Here is a 25722-nt window from a genome sequence, read left to right as displayed (position 1 = left end):
CTGCCCCACTCCCCTCCAGAGAATATCTCATCAAGTCACTTTACAGAACTGGAAAACTTCAACACGTTCCCAAGACTTGGCTTCAAGGTTAAGAAGGAAATGCTACACCGTGCTTTTTATATAATAAAGTTCAGCTGTATCTCCAACTCTATTTCCTTTTTAATTACAATTTTCTTACCTGAGCCTCAAGTGATTCTAATGTTACCATTAACCCTGGAGGCCCAAGTTATTTTATGTTCAACGACATGTACAGAAACAGCGGCTTCTCTATGGGCAATTTCTTCCCTCCATGAACTTTAACCAAGTGGATAACATCGAGAACAAAGTTCCACGCTACCCGTGCCCTATGGAGTCTGATGCCTCAGGGATGGTAAATGAATTTGAAAGAAATGGAAGATTATATTGCTTCTGAACTATTGGGGCACTAGGGGACTCAGAAGAAATAGGAGAATTTTAAAGGAAGAGATAGTCTTAAACTGAGCTATTTGTGAGAGATGTTGCAGTCCCCTTAAAAAAATTAAATTGGGGAATTGGGGCCAACTCTAAGTTGTACTTTTGTTGTTTAGGGAGTATTACTTGGAGGGGCCCTGGGCTCACTCTACTAAATGACCCTTCCTAATGACCCCATTCATAGCTTCAACCAGCAACTCTGGAACCCGACTCATAGATATCCCCAAACGAACAACAGTCTTCTAGGATTCTGATTGTAATAAACTTTCAGTTGGCTACATGATGGTCTATCCCCTGGAAATTCCACTACCTACAATTTCCTCATTGATTTCACAATGAGAAAATGAAATAGCTAGAAGGAAATCCAAAGACCATCCAATCCAGCCAGTACCTGATAGAGACCCCATCAATACCACCTCAATTTGTGTTCATGGACCTATGGCTAGAAGGGCATTTGTAGGTCATCTAGTCTCATCCCCTTATAATATATGGGAGGAAACTAAGACACCAGGAAGAAATTCTTCTCTGAACATGTTATCATGCCCCTTATTTTGAGAGAACTGCAATATTCCCAGGCTGGATTAAAGAGGTGCAGTAGATTGTCCAAAAAAAAAATAAGGATGTGTAGGACCCTATCATCTATAGGAAATCCCTTTTCTATTTAGGTCCTACGCTGCTACTACTACTATAATTATTGTTATCCACATTTTTCAAACGAGGAAATGGAAGATCAGAGAGGTTGTGACTTCTCCATGGTCACACTGCTAATAAATTTAAGATGCCAGATTTGGCCCAAGGTCATCCTGACTTCAGGTTTAGCATTGGATCTATGTGACACCACACTATCACAGAATAACAGAATATTTGTCCCCACAAGTTTTACAAATATGTAGGTTCTAGGAAGGACAGCAAGGTGACAAAATGGATAGAATGCTAGGCCTGGAGTCAAGAAGATTAATCTTCCTGAATTCAAATCCTGCCTCAGACATTTACTAGCTGTGGGACCTTGGGCAAGTCACTTCACCCTGTTTGCCTCAGTTTCCTCATCCATAAAATGAGCTTGAGAAGGAGATGGCAAATCACTCCAATATCTCTGCCAAGAAAACCCCCAGGACAGTGATGAAAATAACTCAATAGGTTCTAGGAAACAGCTGGAGAGCTATGCCGTATATATTTATGTTTATGTGTATATATAAATTGATATATTTATAATATATATTAAATTATTAAATAACATATATTAAAGTTGAAAATCTTTCACATCTGGTCTGTTGAACAGTTCTCTTGCCAACGTATTCAGTCCCATTGTGTGCAGAGGAAGTGGAAATAGGAAAAGAGAGACAGAGACAGAGGAAGAGAAAAAGAGGAGAATGAGGGGGAAGGGATAGAAGTAAAAGGGAGTAAAGCAGAGATGAAAACGAATCAATCCCCTCAATGTCTGTTTCATTAGAAAATGAAAAAAAAAAATAGCTTTGCTATCTGTGCTGCTTTAAGTAGACTAATTCAATAAAAGTTTTCTAACTAGTTACAGAATTAAAATTTCTTGCAAAATAAATCTCACAAAATTTTAGAATTATAGATGGAAGAGTTCTGAGGTCACATAAATGAACAACAAAACACCAGAGCTGAAATAGACTTCACAGTTCATATAGCATGATGTGGCAGTAGAGACGGATCTCATTTAGAAAATTCTAACTGGGGCAAAAGCTCCAGTGAATGGGAACTCTACCATCTCAAGTCACACAGAATAATTTTAAACTCTTCTACATGATTTCAAAGATTACAAAAAGAAAATATATTTGAAGGTGGTAATCATGATGCTTCTAAGTCAATTTGTGAAAAAGTTTTTATTAAGTACCTACTATGTGCCAAGTTACTATGCTAAATTCTTGGAATACAAGAAAAGCATGACAATGTTTGCTCTCAAGCAGCTCAGTCTAATGGGGGGGGGGGGGGGGAACCAGACAAACAAACTACTTAGATACAGAATGAATCATTTGTTGCCTGTCCTTTGTTCTCGGAGAGAACCATGACATCAGGAAGATGATACCATGACTTGCAAGTGAATTGGATTTAAGTGAGGGAGGGCTGTACAAGGTCACCAGCCTCACTTTCTCCTGTGAGTCATTTGGGTCCAGTGACAAGATGTAGATCACGACAACAGGATGAATAGGAAATAATTAACAGGAAGAAGGCATTAAATTAAGGGGGACCAGGAAAGTCTTCCTGTAAAAGGTAGGATTTTAGTTAGGATTTGAAGGACCAGTGAAGCCCCAGATGGTGAGGTCTTGAGAGCATTGCAGGCATGGGGGACAGTCAAAGAAAATATCCGGAGATGAGAGAGAGGACAGTCTCATTAGGTCAGGATATATAGGTAGGTATAGTGTAAGGAGACTGGAAAGCTGAAAGAGGTCTAGTTTATTAAGGGCTTTGAATGCCAAACAAAGGATTTTGTATTGATCCTAAAGGTCACAGAGAGTCACTGGCCTTATGAATATAGGGGTGACATTGTTAGATTTTCATTTTAGGAAAATGACTTTGGTAGCTTAATGGAAGATGAACTGGAGTAGGGAGAAACTTGTGTAGGGTAGAGTAGCCAACAGGGGATAGAAATAGTTCAGATGTGAAGTGAAGATCTGCTTTACCAGCGTGCCAACTGTATCAGAGGACAGAAGGGGGCATCAGTGAGAGTCTTCTCTTCTCCAGCTTAAAACTGTCTAGTTCCCTCTATACCTATCTCCATAAAACATGGTTTTCAGTAGTTTGTCAATGTGCTGCTTAAAATGTGATATTTTAGGTAGTCTAATGGATAGAGTCCTTAACCTGGTGTCAGAAAGATTCAAGTTCTGACTCTGATACCTGTTTAATTATGAATGAATTATTTGACCTCTCTGACTCTCAGTTTTGTTGACTGAAAAATGGGGATAATAATGTCCTTAGAACCTATCTCACAAGGTTATTGTGAGATAAAATAATAAAACATGTTTGTCTTTGTGTTTGTTTTAGTCCAAGCCCTATTTCCTTTTTAAAAATTTTCCAATTCATTATAAAATAATGAAAAATAAACTATTCTATCATATAAAAATGAAAAAGGATTGTATTATGGTACTGCTAACTTCTCTTATGTACAGTTTGTTTGTAATATGCATATTAATTTTTACAAGGTTGTAATATCATGCCCATATTTGTTTGTGTCCCTTTCTGACCTTTTTGTTTTATTTTGTGTATTTTTTATGTTTTAGGGATTTTTCTCTCTGGTAAACCATTGTGCACACTTAGAAGTCCTATAGAAATGTCATTTATTACTATTAACTGAATGTAATATTCCAGGCCTATTCTGACCAACACTGAGTACAATGGCGCTAACATTTGTCTGTGATTTTACAATTCTATTAGCACAAATAAGGATATATTTGTTATCTCTAGAGGCCAATTGTGATTTTCACAGCCTTCCTAACCCCTTCTCTACCTACCTTGCATGGCCAGGATGAAGAATTAAGAGAGACATTTGCAGGTATATTTAACTACAAAGAAAGTAGGCACATGTGTGTGTGTAAACTAACGTATACATTCAACTATTAGAAGTTGGTTATAATGACTTACATATATGTATATGTCACATACACATATATGTAAATATACATATATAATACATAAAGCAGTTAGCAGTTGGTTTTGATGGCTCATATATATGAGTGTGTATATAATTGTATATATACTTATATATAGCATATACATATCACTATTAGCAATCGACAATAATAGCTCACATGTATGTACATGTACATGTGCACAAAATCTATTACTTATATATGTATGTATTACTTATATAGGTATGTATATTATATAATATGCATATATACAAACTCATATAATGTGTATTAGCTTTCTCCTACCATAGTTCAAGGATCTGTAACTTCATGAGTGTGTTTAGTCTCTTTGCTAATGAAGTTCTCATTCCCTCCACAATTCGATTCATGATTTTCAATATTTCAACTAAAAAAAACTATCATCTTTTTCCCAACCTAGTGACAAACTTCTCTCTCTTTCTCAGACAATGAACATCCAGTCTTGTAGCACCAGTGTGATATCCACAGTGCCTGCAGCAGCCAAGGATATGCTGGCACAATTCTGAATTGCAAAATACAGCAGACTTTCTACATGGAAGACAGAACCAAAACATTTATTCAGACACCAGAAAGCCAAATCCATCATAGTAACAAAGAAACCTACACACAATAACAAAGCAGGGGGCAACACCAGCCCCAAGTCTTCCCTGTGTTAGGCTTCCCACAAACTAGCCCCCTTAAATAAATCGCAAAGAAGCTCTCTCACCCATGCTAGCCAGATGCCTTCTTTTCTCTCTCTCCCTCAGTTCTGATTGCTATCATGACCAAATTTCCTCTCAGCTCTGCTCTAGCTCTGCCTCTTCCTGTTCCACCACAGACTTAGGTGACTCAGGCTTCTATGTGACCCAAATAAATCACATTGGCCTATTAATAAATGAAAAAAATCTTCCCATTTAAATCACTATTACAAGTCTGTTACCAGACAAAGTTCTAAAACTTTCCAGAATAGCAGGACTTTTTAGAGTCTGAGCACTTGTCGCCTCAAGAGCCAAAGGTCTCTCATTTCTATATCACAAGGAAGAATGAGAGTCAGTTTTCCTTTGGAAGTCTATGAAAAGTCCTTTGAAAGCTGGAAAGTGAAAGACTTTTATTTTTATCATTAGTTCTTTAATCATGATTTCCCTTTCCACTTTGAAAACAATAAATTGCATTTCAGGAAGAAATATAAAGTTTGCTATTGAATAAAATTGAGGCTTTTAAAAATGGAGCGTCTTTTTGAGACATAGCTTAAATATCAGTTTCTTTTATATTTGTTTTGAATATATTTTTATTTCTTTTGATAAAGATTTCCCAGTTACATTTCAAAAATAGTTCTATATTCTTTCTCTTTTACCCGCCCCCCATACCTTGAAAAGGCAAGCAGTGGGGTATCAATTTATACATGCGAAGTCGTGCAAAGCATGTTTTCATATTAACCATTTTATAAAAGAAAATACACACAAAAAACAAGAAAAATAAAGTGGAAAAAGTATTTTTCAGTCACCACTCAGAGTTCATCATTTCTTTCTCTGAAGGTAGGTAGCATTTTTCATCATGAGTCCTTTACAATTGTCTTGGATCATTGTATTTATCAGAGCAGCTAAGTCTTTCACAGTTGGTCATCATTACAATATTATTGTTACTTTGTACAATGTTCTCTTGGTTGTGCTCACTTACTGTGCATCATGTCATGTAAGTCTTCCCAGATCTGTCTGAAACCATCTTGTTTGTCATTTCTTATAGCATGTTAGTATTCCATCTTTCTCATAAACTACAACTTGTTCAGCCATTCCCCTATCGATGGGCATCCCCTCAATTTCCAATTCTTTGCTACCACCAAAAGAGTTGCTATAAATGTTTGTGTACAAACATGATCGTTCCCTTTTCTTTGATCTTTTTGGAATACAGACTTAGTGGTGGTATTGTTAGATTAAAGGATATGCACAGTTTTACAGCCTGTTGGGTACAGTCCCAAATTATTCTCCAAATTGGTTAGATTAATTCACAATTCCACCATCAGTGTATTAGTGTCCCAGCTTTCTATATCTCCTCTAGCATTTATCATTCTTGCTTTCTGTCATGTTAGCCAAATTGATGAGTATGTCAGAATTGTTTTAAGACGTATTTCTCTAATCAATAGTGATTTAGAGAATGTTTTCTTCATATAACTACCAATAGCTTTCATTTCTTCTTCTGAAAGTTGACTGTTGATATCCTTTGATAATTTATCCATTAAGGACTGGCTTTTATTATTATAAATTTGGCTCAATTCCTTTTATATTGAAAAATGAGACCTTTTTCAGAGAAACTTGCTATAATCCCGCCCCGCCCCCCAAGTTTCTTCCTTACTTTCAAATTTTGGCTACATTTGCTTTGTCAAATATCGCTTTCTACATTAAGTATATCCTCATCCATGACTGCTAGTACCTGCTATTCTTCAAATTATTTTGTGTTCAACTACCTAGTATTGATTTTTATTTAGTCTTTTTATCTATTATGAATATATATTAATATATTCAGATATGTATATATATATGTCTCCTGAACAGAATATAGTCCTTAAAAATAGGGATTTTTTTTAATTCTTTATGTTGGTATACCCAAGATCTAGTACAGTGCCTAGCATGTAGCAAGAATGATTAATGCTTGTTGATTGACTGATTAACTGATATGACCTTCATTCCTTAATCCTTTTCTAATCCCTATTCAGCAAGCCAAACCTTAGAATACAGGAAAAAGGAGAATTGTTTTTAAAGGACCTCAATAAAACTAATCAATACATCAGTTGAGTCTGACAGTACATGCAGTATTTCACAGTCAGGGTTTCTCACCTCAGTACTTAGGAGGAAGATGTACCTTCTCATCTCTTTGGATCAGGTTTGGCCTTTAATTACATGGATTCAATTTTTAAAACATACTTTCCAGGTTTGCACTGCTCTTCCCTCCCTTTTGTCCCATATCTTCCATATACCAGTTGTATGATATTGGACGAAGGGGATTTGCCTCTTTGGGTCTCAATATCCTCATCTTTAAATTCAAGTTGTTGACCTTTAAGGCTACTTCTGCCTTTGCATCTATGACCCTAAACCAGTAAGATTTGATTGTAAATTGGATTCCAACAAAGGATGCAGAATTTTCCAACTAGAGACAACTTTTAGAATCATTGTACATAATGTATCCTAGTGCACTTCACAATCCAGTCAGACTGGTCCTCTGTTTGTTCCTCTAAGTCACTCTATCTTCTTTCTATATGCCTTTCCAGGGGCCATGCCTCATGCCTGAAATGTATTTCTTCCTCACATCTGTCCCACAGAAGCCCTCCATTCCTTGAAGATGTAGTGTAGTTACCATGTTATGCCTTTTCAAGGTCTTCCCAACTGCTCATTACACACCCCCTTCAAATTACCTTATATTTAACTACTCTGTAGTTATATACTTAAATGGATCCTTTAATGTATTCTTTATTCTTCTCTGAGCTGCACTCCTGAATCTTCTACACTGTCTCTACCATAGCCTAGAAACCTCTTTATTCTGGTGTAAGTTCACTATAGTCCTGGACATTGGAAGTACCCTATATTCCCACAGGTTTCTCCCTCTAATTGAATAGACCCTCCCAGAATTTCCATTTTTCAGAGAACGTTCAGGCTAACCATACCTTCCTTATTTTCCAAGTTACTCTCTTGACTCTCCTTTTGTACTTTCTTTACAATGTTTCTCTCTTTCCAGTAACTTTTTATCTACTTTTTTCCCCCAAATTGAATGTAAGTTCTTTGAGGGTTTGTATTTTGGCTGGTATTTGTTTTCCCAGAATTTAGTGTGGTATTTGGCATATACAGTAAGAGCTTAATAAATCCTTGTTGTTGACTTTATACACTTATACAGGTATTCATCTTTTGCATTAATTTGAAAATTCCATGACCAGCTCATGCACTGTTATTGAATCTCCAGTACCTGGCATTGGCCCTAGCACACAATAGTACTTAATAAGTACTTGTTGGTTGATATAATGTAATGTATTCATAAAATCATAGATGTAGGGGCTTTACTCACCCTCTGAGGTCATCTATCCTAACCCCATCACTTTACAGATGAAGAAATCAAAGCCCAGGCAGAGTTAGTTAAGTGACTTGCCCAAGATCACCCAGTGGAATTTCAACCCAGGTCCTCAGATTTCAGAACCAATTTTCTTTCTACTATACTAAATTAGGGTCTGGGGAGCTTAAGTAGCTGGTTGAGGTCAAAAGGTTAGTTAAGAAAAGATAAGAGCCCTAGTTCCAGGGTTCTTTCCAATATACAGCTCTTCCTTGCAATATGCTTTTTTAGATGCTAAAAACTTAAAAATCCTGAATTCCTCATGGTATCCCAGAATTTCATTACTGTACAACAAGAAGGATGAGGAGGAGGAAGAGGGGGCAGCTATCCAGGGAGTATATGGCAATCGTCCCATCTCCTGACAGAAACAAGATTTCAGGCAGCCTCATTAGTGATGCAACAAGATAAGTCCTTGCTCTAAAGTCATCCACTCTCTCTTGAAGTTTTCCAAGGCTCCCATGGTTACCGACGATCCATGGCACCACAATCTGCCTTTTGCAGCATTTTCAGCGGGAGTGTAATAGAACGCTGGATCGTGGCTGTATTTTTTAAAGGCAATTAATATTTTATTATGCACAGACTTTTATTTTCATCCTCTGGATTCCTCTTCTCTAATTAAATCTTGTGATTTACACAAATAGAGCTGCTGTTCTTTAAATGGTGCAAATTGGAAAAATTAACAAATTCTTGTTAAATGGAATGAAAAGTAGCCGAGGGTCCAATTTTTGTGTTGAAAACAACTGGAGGCTACAGAGGGAATCTGCTGGTGCGTCTCATCTGGGTGTAGCAATGTGACAATTAGGGATAAAATACCTCTGTTAAGTGGGCCTGATAAAACTTCCAGCTGTGCAAGGTAGAGAGGTTAATTCTTTAAATAAATAAAGCCAGTTTGTTTTATGTGTCCATGTTGGGTTTTTGCATAGGCATCTCATCTTATCTAGTGACCCTGTATGTAGAATTTCGCCATTATGGGATTTATAAATCAAGGAAATAAATGTAATTCTACATTCCTTTACATTTGCGTCTATGGGATTCTGTCTGGGGCAGACAGAGTGGTCTTCAAAGAGGACACAGACACTGCAGGATTGGTGAATTCCATCTTGGGGCCTTCTTCACTGCTCCAACTGGTGTTTTTCAACACTTACTTCCCTCAGAATAAAACTTAGGTCAATTACTTGGATGAAGGTTGCCTAGCAACCCTTGAAAGAAAGGAGGAAGAGAAGAGAGCAAAGAAAAGGATGGGGTCTAAAACACCCTTCCACATAAGAGTGACAGTCCTCTTTATTTCTAAAGTAATTGGACAAAGAAGAGGACAGAAGAGGGAAGATTTCAGATTTCATGGAGTAATTGTTTGGTTTGTAAATTCAAAGCAAGAGAGGCTCTTAGACATTACAAAGCCTAAACAACTCAATTTTCAGAAAAGGAAACTGGGGTCCAGATAAATTAAGTGATTTACCTAGCTTATATAGCTATAGCTTAGAGCTATAGCTTATAGCTCTTATATAGCTAAGAAATGTTTAAGGTGATATGCAAATATGAATCTTCCTGTCTCCAAGTTTTATACATTTTACCATACTATCTCTCCTCCATGCCAGTCAAGATTCCCCAAAGACTTCATAGGTGATAAAATAGCCTGACTCTCACTTTTCCTCATCTGTAAAATGGATTGGTTGACCTAATTTGCTCTTAGGTTCCTTCCAGACTTAGATCTACAATAATATGACCCTACAAACGTTTTGCTCTTTTCAGTAATAATAATGCCAGGTCCAGAGTAATGATCAAATATTAAAATGCTTCTTTGAGTTCATGGAAGCTTATTCTGACTCCAGTTGTAATGATCACAACCAGTGCATGCATTCCCATAAGCCAGAGTCATATCTCAAGAGAATATGCCCTGGACCAATTCATTTGAAGCCAGGGAGGTATGGGCAGTGGTGGTATATAGAACAATGAGAATGGTTGTAAAGAAGTGACATAGAGGACAATCCTACTGAGAATAAAGAGTGCTGGAAAAGGACCTTCACAGAGTTCAGCTGAAGCAGCAGAACGCCACGGCTCTATAGGATCATAAGTAAATGTGCGGGGACAATGTTTTCTATGGGTAAGAAGTATGTAAATGCACCCCTCTCTTTAAATAAGTCTGCCCTTTCTGTAATGGTAATTTAAATGGGAAGATCTTTCCCATTCACCTGCTTATGTCACATGGAAGCTTGAGTCACATGAGTCTAAGTCACATGGAACAGGAAGGGGTAGAACTGGAAGGGTGGTACAGGAAGAGGCAGAGCTAGAGCAAAGCTGAGAGGAAATTTGGTCATGAGAGCAGTCAGAGCTAGGAAGGATGCAGGCAACTGGTTAGCATGAGTGAAAGAACTTGTTTGTGATTTGTTTAAGGGAGCTGGTTTGTGGGAAGCCCAGCAGGGGGAAGGCTTCAGGATGGTGTTGTCCTCTAAACTGTTATTGTGCATAGATTTCTTTGTTACTATGATGGATTTGGCTTTCTGGTGTCTGAACAAATGTCTTGATTCGGTCTTCCTTGTGGAGTTTGTCGTATTTTGCAATTTAGAATTGTGTTGGTATATTCATGGCTGCCACAGGTGCTATGAATATCGCACTGGTGCTATACTTCCCCACATAGCATACCAGTTATTAGCATCCTACAGAAGACCTCTTGTGTGCTGTTAGTCATATTGCTATATGGTATCAACTTGCAGAAAAAGGTGAGTGAAGGTTAGAGAAAAAGGTCAAGCAAGTGTTCCAAGTAAATATAAGCTTAAAAGTCAAAATAAGAAGAAGGAATAAGAGATCCAATTTTATGCACCTCAACTAGGAGGTGTTTGTTTAGGTCTCGTTCTGTTTTGGTTTTCATAGTTAGATTTTTTTTTACCATAATGTATGTTCTGAATCTGTAATAGAAGGTTGAACAAAGTTTTATTAATAAAAGTAATTTACATGTAAAGGGTTTTAAAGTTTGCCAGTTTCTTTTCTTTTAAGAGCCTTATGAAATAGGTGAATGAGAAAACTGAAGATAATAGAAGTTAAGGGGCTTCCCCATGCACCAACAGCAAAGAATGATTCAGGACAAGGTTACCTTTGAGGACATCCACTGCCATTTCCACTAGCACAATAATAATAGCTAACAGTTATATCCATACACACACATATCATCTGAAGGTTTGCAAAGAGCTTTATTTATATTATCTCACTGATTGATATCTTGATGCCTCTACAATGAAAGAATAGAAGTCAATAGATTAAATATATAGAATTACACTCTACATCATTCTCTTAGAAAAAAAAACCTTCCATATGGAAGACTATCTGAAAATGACTACCTTTTTACTCAAATTTTCTCTGAATCCTGTCCTCTGTTCAATATGGAAATCTCATAGATTTTCTTTGTATTCATTAGGCAAATTAAATACAAGGAAATCTTTCTACATTATTTTTTTTACAGAAATACCTGAACACCCATATTATATATACATACATACATATTATGTGTAAACATATACATATATAAACATGTACATATATATTATGTGTAAACATATACATGTATGTAAACATATGTATTCCATTTCAGAAAGTTCTAGGTAGTTTATAATAATCTTTATTGATGAAATCTGTATTATTATTCTGATATGGGGTATGGAATACATAAGAAATGGGACTGAAGATTAGGAAGATGGAGGAAATCTTTATTAGATTTTCCCAATCATTACAGTGCTTTGAGATCTTTTTAGATGAAACTTCTGGGATTGAATATAATAATAACTTACATTTCTATAGCACATTAAAATTTGCAGTGAGTTTTGCTCAGAACTGTCCAGCAACATTGGCCTTGCTGGTATAATTATATCATTCTTCCTTTAAATGTGAGGAAAATAAGATTGAGATAATTAGTATCTTTTCCAAACATACACAAATATTAAGTTTGAGAGTTACCACTCACACCTAAGTAATTCCTTATGTTTATTTACACTGCCCTCAGCAATGTTTTGTCTTCTATCCTCTGTCTTCTTCAGTTTCATGTCAACAACATCTGATCCATAAGAATTGTCTTTTCCATTAGATAGTAAGCGTCTTCAAATCCGTGATTGCTTTTTCTTCTTTGTATCCCCATTACTTAGGACTGAGGAAGTGCTGACTATATGCTTGTTGATTGACTGATCAGTGCATTAAATAAGTACGCCTTCCATAGTTTCCTTTAAGTCTTCGATAAAAGTTTTGGAATGAAACAGGGCCAAGAAAAGGATCCATTAGAAATCTCTCTCTAAGTTGGCATTGAGGCATTGATCAGAACTCTGAAATTTTCATTCAGTCCAATAGACAAATGCTTCTAGAATCCTACCCAATTTTTCGATGTTTTACCCAAGTGTATGGGAAGAAATTCTGTGCAAAGTCCTGTGGAAATACAGACATACTATGTCTGACATTTCAGTGACCTGCTAGCATAGCAATTTTGTCAAAGGTAAAGATGATCTCAGTTTGTCATGGTTTGATCTTAAACCTATGCTGGTTTGCAGCAATCCTTTTTATTTAAATAATTGCTTATTTTAAAAATCTAAAATTAGTTGGGGATAGAGGTTTAGTTCTTATACAATGTGAAGTCTACCATCCTCCATTTTTCCAAAATCAGAATATTTGATTTTGTAAAGTTTTAGACAACATCTTTTCTACTCTCTACTTTTCCTTCAGAAGAACTCAGTGGTTCCAACTATCTGTCTGCCGTCTGTCATCTTACTTTTCTATCCTACTGCAGCTAGATACAACTTACTGCCTTGCACAAAAAATAATTGTTGATCAATGCTACTTGGAGTAACATAGTTTATCAATCACATTTATTCACTTTCTTCTTTGCTTGCTAATACTATAAGGGATAAATTATCTGAGCAGGATTAATATTCAAAAAACAAAAGCGACTAAAGATTTTACTGTAAACAGGTAAATCTGAGCTCAAAGGTGTCACTGAGATTTGGTGGAATGGAATATGTGACTAGAATATACTAATTAATGTATATACCTTCTTCAAAAGGGACAAGGAAGTTAATATACACTCTTATGCAGATATATCTACGTATATATGTAGAGAGATGCATGTGTGTATGTATGTATGTTTGTATATCTGAAGAAAGATGAGTGGTACAAAATATTTGTGTGAAAACCAGAGGAAAGAGAGAAAAGTAACATCATGGTAAAAGTATAATGGAGTTCACTTCTGACAGAGCTATAGCTAGATGATTCAAAGGTCCTGCTCATCAGGATAAGATTAAACAAATGCTAATAATTACATTTTTTTTTTTTGTCATTCACTCTGCACCTCATACCTTCCCTCAACAATTCTTTCAGATTTGTGAACAGTTGCATTCCAGAGATATGCTAGAACCAGCTTGTACCTGAAAGTCAATTGTTAAATTTTCAGAGTAAGCACCTTTGAAAAGGGCAAATGCTACAAATCAAGCCTTAATTTATTGATTTGTTGATTTTTCTAGACTTGAGAAAATTACAGAAAAATATTAATAATGCAGACTAAATTGAAAGTGTGTCACGAATGTTGTTTGAGTCTTTTGGGGAGCTTACTATCCTATCATTTCTTGAATTCAGTGGTGCTTCTTTGATTCTCACCTCATCTTATTACGTTCTTTTGAATATGCAACAGCATTCCATAATTATATTCCATTCCCAAGCTCTCTTTTGCCAACAATTAAGTTTTAATGACAGACTCAATTGATCTTTTAGCATTAAGGACTCACATTTATTGTGTTTATCACTTCATGCTTCAAAGAGTAGTTTTATATCTATTCCAACTCTGAGATGCATTCATTCACCCGAAGCAATTGTGTATCTTGTTTGTAGAGCTAATAATGAGAAAAATTCATCTCCACCTTTAAAAATAATGTATTGCCATAACAAACCTTAGGAAAAATTAGTGGTATGTGCCCAGAGTAATTAAATACTGGAAGTCTGCTCAAATAAAATCTACTTATTAAAAAATAACTTTATTAGTCATAACATTCTCACACATCTATAAGGACTGAGTGGGAACATCTGTGATTTTTTAAAACGTTATTTTTGAAAGTTAATATTTGGTGGCATTGCAGATGTAAGATATTTATTGCAAATGAATCATACTCTACCAGAAATTTTAAAAGGCTACAAATAGATATTCATAGAATCAAAGAACCATAAAATGCCTGAACTAGAAAGTACTTTAGTGAACATTTAGTCTGATCCCTTCATGTTACTTGTCAAGGTTTTTGTGTTGTTGTTTTTTCCATTTTGGAGTTAAGAACAACAAAAAAATGAGCATTTCCATACCTGTCATAGAACACAGATGCAAAAAATTGTATATCTAACTGAGACTTGCCATTTTATCCCTTTAAAAAAAAGAGTCATAATTGAACTGGATGCTTGTGCTGCCTTCTGAATTTCCTTCTATTCTTGTCCACAGTTACACGTTTCGAAAGTCTTCTGTCTTGGGTTTTTTCAACACAACTATTGTTAAACCCACCTCTCACTACCACTTTCCCATTTAAAAAGAGGATTAAAAAACCACTTAGAAATAAACAGAGTCAAGCAAAAATCAATGAATTAAAATATAAAATTCATATACTGACCATATCCTAAAAAAAGAATATCTCTTTTTGCACCTTGATTCCATTATCTCTTTATCAAGAGTTGGATAACAAGCTTCCTCATAGATCTGTCAGAGATATGGTTGTTGCTTGGATAAAAATTCTAAACTTTTTAGAATTATTTTTTGTTCCAGTATTCTTGTCAAAAAAATTTGTTACGCTGATGCTGTACCAATTCATACTACCCAAGATTCACTAAAACTATTTCTTTTACCATTTCTTATGGCATAATAGTATTTCATTATTTTAATAAACTATAATTTGTTTACCTCTCAGTCAAATGAAAGGCACTTCTTTAGATTCTAGTCTTTTTCTTTTCTTCCTTTAATGCTCTTTTCCCCCTTTTAAGGACTCCCTTGAGGATAAGGTAGTTTGGTTTGATTGTAACCATTCTCTTTCTGGTATCATCTTCCTTCTTTAACTGACACCTTCATCCCCATTCTGTTTCACTGTAGAGCTTTCGTATATTTCTCTTCCAAACTCTGCATGTGGGGGTGTGTCTGTGTGTAATCTTTCTTTGTTTAATTCAGATAAGATTAGAGTTCAGCCAAGGTCTGCCCTGCACTTTGTTCAGTCTTCCACTTATGAGAACTAGCATGTACTACCTCTTTCTTCCTTCCTATGCTAGTTTATTCCTTTTGTCCTCTATTTTCTTTCCCATCTTAAAATCTTAGAAACTCCCTCAATACATGTGAAGACATTATGAAGGGACACCTACTTTTCCCTCACCCAAAATGTTAATAATGCATCATCATACAGCCCCTTCTATTGACTGAAATAAATTATTTTTGCTTGACTTTTGTGTTTTATAAATTTAAAGTTCCTACTCAGGTCTACCCTCTTCATCAGAAATGGTTGAAAATATTCTATTTTATCAAAGATACCTCCTTTCCTCCACCCACACTGAATGCTAATTTTGAAAAGAAAAACCATTCCATTCTTAATTTGTGTGTGTATGTGCATGTGTGTATCAAGGTTGTGTTCACATCATTATGAGAGATTATTTGTGCACAACAATGCTCTAATTCCAGTCATTTTAATGGTTGAATTTTCAAGATCATCTTTTAAACTTGTATTTGAAAAATGAGGATTTGTCATCTGTCAGTTCATAAAGTCCAGCAAGCTTCTAATGTATAATTTTGATTTCTTGATTTTCTCCTCCTCAGTATCTGGAAGGTGCTAAATTATTGCAATTTTCAATGAAAGCTTGCACAATTTCTGCCATTATTATCATTATTACTATAATTATTACTATATATATCATCTTTATTCATGCAACCACATTCTCCCAGCTCCAGCGCAAGTTGCAGATTACAATAATGCTTCTAATTAATCACCAGAATGCTTTTTCAGCTAAACTTCAGTATTTAACAATTTAGCTTTATTCAGATATTTATCTTACCCTTTGTTTACCTTCCCTCAATGCCATTTTACCTGTCATCCTCCTCTTGACTAGATTATAAACTCCTGGAAGGCAGGAACTATGTATTACTAATACATGTATCTTTCCCAGAGTCCTTTATTCTAGTCATACAAAGTAAATTACTTAATAAATGTTTATTGACTTGGCTCTCTTGAATTCTAAAAGTTCAAATCATAAGCCTTAGAAATTGATGGGAGCTTAAAGATGTCAAAAACCGAGTACCTTGATGTGAGAAGCTAGGGCATGCTACCTTTGAAAGATTCTAATCAAACCAAGAAGTTTTAACTGAATGAGAATCAGTTGGGATGGTGAGCAAACAAGAAACTCTCTGAAATCATCTGTGACAAGTGAGATGGCACTTTCTTTTATGGGAGGTGGAGAGAAGAGGAAGCATGTCAGGGAGGTAATCATTGGGTTATTTTATTGGGTAATCATTAATATCTATTTCTCCTTCCTGGCAGTAAGTCCTCTTCAGCATCCTTTACAAGTCTATTTGACTTGTCAGAAAATGTTGTACTCCCACACTAATTTATAAAATTCCCTTGATCCTCTAGGATCAAAATTACCATATCCAGTAGATTTGGAAGGTAGAATTATTCCTGTTGCTTGTTCTACCCTCCAAACTAAAGTAATGTAAAACCTTTGGTGGCTGTAATTAGAAAACTTAATAGGGCATTTTAATGGAAAAATATACTGAAATCCATTGTTTGGTTTTTGACACTTAAGAAAATGAATGGTCTTCACTTAAGGTAATGCATGCTTTAATTCTGTTTCCACTGGTTAATACCCCTTAATTCCTTCTTGGATGTCTTTGTGCTTAAATCGTACTTTTAAAAAAGGCCATGGATTTATGAATCATGTATCTATAAAATATTTGCTAATAAAATAAGGAAAATTCCATTTTCCTTCCCCAGCTTCAACCCTTGTCTTCAAAATGCAACGTGAAGGAACTCATGTCAAACAGAACTGCCCCAGCCACCTTTTCAAAATGGAAATCCATGGATACCCTAAAACATCTTTATATACACCAGCTTCTAAAAATTAGCCGGGTTTATAAGCTGAGTTTATTGCTAAATGACTGTTCATCAGGCTATTTAAAAAAAGATATTTTAGCATGTAAACATTAGAGTGATACGTGGAATAGTCTGTAGAGAAATGAACTGGTGGTTGGAGACCTGGGTTCCAGGCCTGCTGCCCCCTGAAACATACCGGACCATACCAAGTCTCTTAACCTATCAGAATTCTAGCTACTGTTTAAGACTAAAAGTTGCAAAACAAATGATGACTCAAGTTGGCAGAGATTTTTGTCTACACAAAGGAAATCCCAAGTCCAAACCCTATCCCTAAGGTATAAGCATTATCAAGGGCTATGTTTATGCCCCTATGAGTATTGGCAAACATAATACCTTTAATCACTAGCATTTACATAGTGTTTTAACGTTTGCAAAGCAGTTTACAAACGTTGTTTCATTTGATTCTTTGCACGATACGTGCTATAACTATTATTTATATTTTACAGGTGAAGGAATTTAACCTAAAAAAGATTAAGTGAGAGCTCTAGGGTCACATAACTAATAAATATTGGGTGCAGAATTTTAATTCAAGTGCTCCTGTCAGCAAGACCAACGTTCTGTCTCGTGAGACACTTACATGCCTCTAAATTAGCCTGAGATATCTTCAGATTGAAATAATTGAACTAATTTTTTAATTCCTTTATTGCATTGGATTCTCACCTCCCTCAGCTTAATTCACTGATTCAAGCAATTATTTAGAATTACATAAATAGCCTTAATTCGGCCCCGTCACTTTATGTATGTATATATTTATGAATAACACATTTCCAACAGTGAAAAATTCCATTTTTCCCCCCAGGATAAAAAAATACAAGATTTTTAAAACAGCAAGAACACTTTGTTGGGAAAGTCTTCATCTGGATGAACTCTGCATACATCATAAGAACTTTGCAAGGCCAATCAAAACTAACTACAATTTGAAAAGCAACTACTTACAAATGTATTTCCCAGGAATACTGATTATCTCTGAATGAAACAGTAAACAAAACAGAGAACCTGATAATAATAATAGGAGTAGGAATATTTTACAAAATTCTTTACGAATGTCATTTGAAATTCACAATAACCCTGGGAGACTGGTACTCCTGGATTTCATAATCAACGGAAATTGATCATTCTTCAAGATGAGATCAGCTCTGAAACTTTCACCTGATCAGATCATTTCCCACCCAGGTTTCAGGACCTGTTCATTCAGTCTCATTGATTATTCCCACCCCCTCCTTTTGCATTTTTTTTTGTATATTGTCTTTGTCTGTTACATTAAGAGCTCCTTGAGGGCAAGTTCTACTTTATGTCTTCCTGGTATCCCCAGTATTTAACACAGTACTTGGTACACAGTAGGCATTTAATAAATGTTTATGGACTATTATTATCTCCACTTAACAGATGAGGAAACTGGCTCCTGTGCCACCCATAGAGCAGAAGGGAGTTATGAGACCTACAGATTTGAAAAATGTGGCTGCAGTGATTTTGAAATTCACGGAAAGTTAACCATTACTATTTTCACCTCATCAGGGGCAATTACAATTTCACAGAATAATGACTATCTTAGGGTAGTTTTAAAAATAGGAATCCTTACATGAGCACATGTAAAGATAGGGATAGGATTTGAGATTTCACTTTTTTAGGGAAGATCCATGGGACTTATTCAGTTTGAAACCTTTTCTGTACATTTTAGAACCTGCAACTCACATTAAATGTGTTCAACCTATTTATCTTTACCTATGCTAACTAGGGCTAAATAGATTTACCCTTTTCAATGCATGCAATCAAATTTAAATAAGGCACTCCTCTAAGAATAAACTACCACCCTGTACCTTAGAGGTTCCAATATAAACTTTGCTCAGACAGAATCTTGAAGTTTACTTTGCCCACCTAGAAACTGTGTGTCTCCCTCCTAGGTGTAGATTAACTAATCTCCATCAATCAAGGTCTCCCACTGTACTGGGACCATCTCTACTGACCCTGATCTATGTGGTGCCACTGGACCCAGATGACTCCAGAGGAGAAAGTGAGGGTGGTGACTTTTGCACAGTCCTCCCTCCCTTAAATCCCGTTCACTAGCATGTCATAACATCACCTCCCTGATGTCATGGTCCTCTTCAACAATGAAGGACAAAAATCCATCAATCAATCAACTCTCCTCTGATTGAGTTTTAAGTGTAAGGAACCCAGAAGTCAGTCCTCGTCTGTCCCTAGGAACACGTTGACTGATGGCTGGGGCCTGTAGTGGGTTTTTTATGTATTTGTTTCTAAGTTATTTACCACATAATTTGATATTGCAATTGATTTCATAAATTAGTGATTAAGCAGTTTATAATAACATTTTTTTTTCCATTGGTGATCTGTCTTATCAGAGTTTCCATATGTTTATCAGTTGTTTAAGAACACACACATGCTGTTACTACATCACACTATACAAGTACTTCGTTTATTATTGAAAAGCAACTTCTTGAAAACAACAACAACCTTGAGTTCAATCACAAAATGGAGGCTTAAACCAAAATGGAGTCAGGTATGCTAAAGCAACAAAATTATTCCTACCATTCCTACCATTTTGTTAAGGTACTAACACTTCTGCTTCACTACATAACTGTAGAGAGTTTATGAAATTCTAGGAGGTTAAGTAACTTGCCCAAGGTCATATATCCAGTACGGGTCAGAATTGATATGAGAAGCTAGTTCTGTCTAGTTTTAAAGCTACTTTGCTCTCCACTAGGCCATTCTAGTTAAATACTGAAAGTCTTTGATAGAGCCTAAAATTCAAAACAAAACTATTTGGAAATAAAACTGGCCTGTAAATAGCTTCTAAATTGCTTCCATCCCAAGAATTAATGTAAATAAAAAAAAATTATATACCTACATACCAATGGGAACTTTTCAGTTTTATAGGAATAATAGTAATAAAAATATAATGCAATTAATAAACAATATAATATAATTGTAATAGGTACGTATATGCCTTTCAGGCCTGGAAAACTCAATTTTATGGGGGCAATAATAATAATATAAATAAATAATAATATAATAATGATAATAGATATCTATAGGCCTTTAAGGCAGAGAAAAGCTCTTCCTATAAGTTCCCTGAAAGGACTGTCTTTAGCGTTTTGGGGTTTTTTTTAATTTAAATTCCCCACATTTAGCATTGAGTTGGCTCTTGGTAAATGCTGCCTGACTGAATGGTTGATATCTCATTTGATCTTCACAACTACAACTTTGTGAGGTGCTAAAGGTACTGAAGCTATCTCCATTTTATGGATTAGAAGTCTGAGGCTTAGCTTTTAAGTGACTTGCAGGTGTTCATATAGCTCGTAAGTGTTCAGAGGCAAGATTTCTGATTTTCCATACTTTCTACATAGGATATCTCCTTCCTTTTTTTGCCAATTTCCTTGAGAAAACCTTTTATATTAGGTTTTCCTTCTCTTCTCTCAGAATAGTTAGGTGCTACAGTGGATAGAGGTCTGGACTCAGGAAGCCTCATGTTCCAGGAGTTCAAAAACACTTACAAGCTATGTGACCCCAGGCAAATTGCTTACCCTTGTTTGCCTCAGTTTCCTCATCTGTAAAATAAGTTGGAGAAACAAATGCAAACCACTCCAGTATCTTTGCAAGAAAAGCTAAAGGAGACCATGAATAGTTGAACACCACTGAAACGACTGAACAACAAACGTCTTCGAAAGTCTTTGCCATCTGTCTTCTAATCCCATTTTTCAACTGAAACTACCCTCTCCAAACTTAGCAATGATCTTTGAATTTGTCAATTGAATGACCTCCTCTCAGTGCTCATCTAACAACATTTCTGCAGCATTTGGCATTATCGATCTCTTTAATGGGATAGACTTCCAATAAAGAGAAGTAGAGGGAAGGTAGTTAGTTAATCAAATGTTTAAAATTGATATTGTGCAACAAGGAAACAGCAGGATCCCTCTTCCTTTCCTATTGTTATAGGAAGAAGGATGAGAGAAGCTCAGGGACTCTATGAAATTCAGTGTCATCTAAGAAGAGTCACGGCTTTTGTTAAAGGTAGATAATGGAGAGCAATTTTGTCTTTTGTATTTGTTTTTAAGGTTAAACATAAAAAGAGATTTTACCCACACTGGATGTATAATTTATAAGGGACCCTAGGAAAAGATATTAGAGAGAAGGAAAGCAGGTATAGGGATAGAAAAGTGGTCATTCATTCAACAGGCCTGGGATTTAGGGTGAAGTTAGGGAGGAAAAGAGTTTAGAGATGAGGAAAGAGAGACCTAGTCAAGACAAATAACCTTCCTAAACCTTCTCTCCAGTAACCTTCTCTCGAGTAGAGAATGGTAAAGCTCTGATTTAAACCCGAAGCCTCAGACTCCAGATCCACCATGTTAAAATGTAACGGATCAAACAATGAAGATGACTGGAGTAGTAGAATAAAATACTTAAATTTTGGAGTAGGAAGGAATTATAGAATATCTGAGTTGGGAAGGGCCTTTGTAGACATCTAATGTAAGCAAAACTTGGGAAAAATAATATTTGCTCCAAAACACCTGAAAGTAGTCATCCAGTTCTGCTTAAAACTTTCCAGAGAGTAGGATCTCACTAATTCCTGAAGCAACCCATTCTACTTGGGATAGCCATAATCATTGAGAAAGCTAGTAGGTAGCACAATAGAATGTCAGGCCTGGAGTCAGAAAGCCTAATCTTCCTGAGTTCAAATCCAGCCTCAGACACTTACTAGTTATATGACCCTAAACAAGTCACTTAACCCTGTTCACCTCTGTTCCCTTATCCGTAAAATGAGCTGAAGAGGGCAATGGCAAATGACTCCAGTATTTTTGGCAAGAAAACTCCAGATGGGGTCATGAAGAATCAAACACAACTGAAAAATGTTTCAATAACAACAAATCATCAGGAATTTCTTACTTAAATAAAGCTTAAATGCATTTTTTCTGAGTTTGTCTTCTGGTGACAAACAACCAAATCTTAATCTTCTCTCAATCTGAGAGTGTTTCAAGTATTTTAAGTCAGGTAGCAAATCACACTCAAGTCTTCTCTTTTCTAGTCAAACAGCCCCAATTTCTCATTCTGAAGGGGAGGCGTCATATTACTAGTAGTATTTTCCTACCTCTGGGTAAGAAAGATTTTCCTATTTAAGGTGATAAGAAAACTGAAGTGTAGGCAACAACACACACACCCCCCTCAAATTTTTATGGATAATTATATTATAGCTAGAGAATATCCAGATTTCTTGAGGTCAAGGAAAGTTATCCATCATGTAGCAGAAGCCAATACTTCACCCCAAACTACAATTGAAGGCAGTCCGTAAAGTGTCTTTAGGGGAGAGAGATGCTATCTGGATCTTTGACATCTTTAGTGTGAGGATTCCTGATATGGACATTTCCTCCAGTGATGCAATCAGAAACAATTCCGATTTTTGGCATCAAATAGTAAATTGATAAGAATTTATTAATTGTCTGATATATGCCCAGAGACTGTGCTAAAATTCTTTGAGAGCTGTCTGGGGCACTGAGAATTTAAGTGACTTGCCCAAGATCAAAAAGCTGGCAGAATTTGACCCCAGGCCCTTATTCTGAGACCCATCTTCCTTCCCCTATGCCTTTCAATTTAGGATTTAGCATTATAATAATAGCCAGTATTATGAAATTCATTTCTAAGCCTTTCTATGATTTTTCTCAGTATGTATGGAGGTCTCTGGAGATGTTTTTCCTTGGTTCTCTGATTCCTTTTAAAGTCTTAGGGATTTACTTCATTAATTTCTGTATTGGATTAATGTCAGTGAAGAGCTTGAAAGTGCATGATCTTGTGTTCTGCAAATTATTGTTTGCCAAGGTCTATATGATAAGGAACTTCATATAGTGGGGAGAGGATAGATCTTGAAACTAGAATACCAGGGTTTGAGTGCTAACTCTGACAAATACTATGTTAATGCTTTGGGAAGTTCTTGAATATAGGGGGTCTTAACCTGAAGTCCATGATTTTATAATCATTTTCTATATTTTGATAACTGTATTTTAATGTATTTAATTTTCGCTCTTATCCTAGGCATCTTAGTTTATGGATTTAAAAATATTACTCTGCTAAGAAGTCTACAGTTTCCCGGACTTCTATAGGGGTTCATGACACACATATAAAAATGTTTGAGAACTCTTGCTCTAAGACTTGAGTTGCAGAGAAGGTGCTAACATGCATTGGTAGAGAGTGTTTCCATACCTGGAAGACCCCCATACCAATGAAACCACAGGTCAAGTCCCAATTCCCACATCCTAATTATACAGATAGGTCTCAATTCATATAAGTAAAAAATCTCATAAAGTAGTCTCATTATTTGAATTTGCACTGAATGTTCAAAGTTATGTTGTTGTTCTGTTGTTTTGGCTGTGTCCAACTCTTTGTGATCCCATTTGGAGTTTTCTTAGCAAAGATTACGAAGTAGTTTACCATTTTTTTTCAGCTCATTTTACAGATGAGGAAACTGAGGCAAATGAGGTTAAGTGACTTGTCCATGGTCACATAGCTAGAAAGTGTCTGTGGCTGCATTTGAACTCAGGTCTTCCTGACTCTAGCCACTGTGCCACCTAGCTGCCCATTCAAAGTTATAATTATATGCAACATGGTAACTGATTCTAACTCAATGGAAATATGTAGTGTGAATTCAAATAATGAGAGCATCTCAGGAGATTCCTTTCATAACAATTGAGATCTTGAAGTAGATTTTTAAAGTGATTTTTTTAAAACTGAATTTCCCATAGTTTTCATATATTCATGTGAAGTGCACTATAACAAAATATTTTCTATTTTATAGGGAAAAAATGCATGAGCCTAGGCCTAATGGTCTATAGTTTGTTTGTTTATCCATGTCCTCACCTTATCCTTCTACTATAACATTTTCTTAAATAAAGGAAGGAAATGAAAATACACATACTCTGAAAAATAGAGTTATGTTTCCTCGAAAGCTTAATGAGGAAAGATAGAGACAGATGGAGTTCACTTGGCTAATTTTCTGCCCAGCTGCCTAGATGAAAAATAAAGATGTACTGACCTCACACTTCTGTATTTCTAAACAGCTCAAATATTCAGTCTGTTTTAGCTAACCAGAAAGCCAAGGTTGAGTGGTCACTATTTAGATTTAAAGCCACTATTTACCTGGATTTCAGTCCTCTTTTTTTTTTGACACAGAAGAGAGCTTCAAAAAGTAGGACAAATCCTTTCCTCTAGTTCTAATCTTTAAATATGGAGTTTGTCTTAGGTTAAACAAAAATTACCTGCCCCACTCCCATCACATTTATTGGAAGGAGAGTTAAAAAATGATTTGCTGTTCCTGTTCGGTTGTTTTCAGTCACGTCCAACTCTTTGTGACCGTATTTAGAGTTTGATTTTTTTTGTTTGTTTTTTGTTTTGTTCTTTTGGTTATTTTTTGGCAAAAATACTGGAGTGGTTTGCCATTTCCTTCACCAGCTCATTTTACAGATAAGGAAACTGAGGCAAACAGGGTTAAGGGACTTGCCCAGGGTCACACAGCTAGTAAGTATCAGATTCCAGATTTTAACTCAGAAAGATGAATCTTCCTAATTGCAGGCATGGCTCAATAACTGTTGCACCACCTAGCTGCCTGCAAAATATATACATATGTGTGTGCGCGTGTGTGTGTGTGTGTGTGTATGTATGTATGTATTTTAAATATTTTATTTGTTTTCATTCTTCTACCATCACTTCCATATATCTTAGATTTTTTCCCTTCCCTCCTCCTCTTCCCCCCCCACTCCCTCCCTGAGACGGCATACAAATTTATATAGGTTCTACACATACATTCCTGTTAAATACATTTTCACCTTAGTCTTGTTGCAAAGAAGAATTAAAATGAGTGGGAGAAATCATAAAACAAAACAAAGCATAATACAAAAGAAAATGGTCTGCTTCATTCTGAAATCCAATTCCATGGTTCTTTCTCTGAATGTGGAAGGCATTTTGCCTCAAGAGACCACTGAGAATTTTTTAAGTGCTTGCATTGCAATGAAGTACTAAGTCTACCAGAAAAATTACTCCCTCACTGTGGTTGTTGCTGTGTACAAAGTTCTCCTGGTTCTGCTCCTTTCACTTAGCATCAGTTCAATAACACTTTTCAAACTTCTCTGAAGACTTCCTGTTCATCATTTCTCATAGCACAGTAGTATTCCATTACATTCATATACCACAACTTGTTCAGCCATTCCCCAACTGATGGGCATCACCTTGATTTCCAGTTTTTGGCCACCACAAAGAGTGCTGTTATAAATATTTTTTGTATATTTGGGACTCTTTCCCATTTTTATAATCTCTTGGTGATACAGTCCTACAAGCTATATTGCTGGGTCAAAGCATATGCACGTTTTTGTAGCCCTTTGGGTATAGTTTCAAATTGCTCTCCAGAATGGCTGAATCAGCTCACAGCTCCACCAACAATGAAT

At 35.9% G+C, this 25722-nt stretch overlaps 1 pseudogene; it reads left to right on the top strand.

The window, feature by feature from the left end:
* Positions 1-289: 289 nt before the first annotated feature.
* LOC140523209 (large ribosomal subunit protein eL8 pseudogene) overlaps positions 290-25722 on the top strand; it is a 147482-nt pseudogene continuing 122049 nt past the window's right edge.

This window comes from Notamacropus eugenii, chromosome 2 (assembly GCF_028372415.1).
Source record: "Notamacropus eugenii isolate mMacEug1 chromosome 2, mMacEug1.pri_v2, whole genome shotgun sequence".
In the NCBI taxonomy this organism is placed as follows: Eukaryota; Metazoa; Chordata; class Mammalia; order Diprotodontia; family Macropodidae; genus Notamacropus; species Notamacropus eugenii.
The sequence above is the reverse complement of the archived record's forward strand: the minus strand, read 5'-3'. Positions and strand labels throughout refer to the sequence as shown.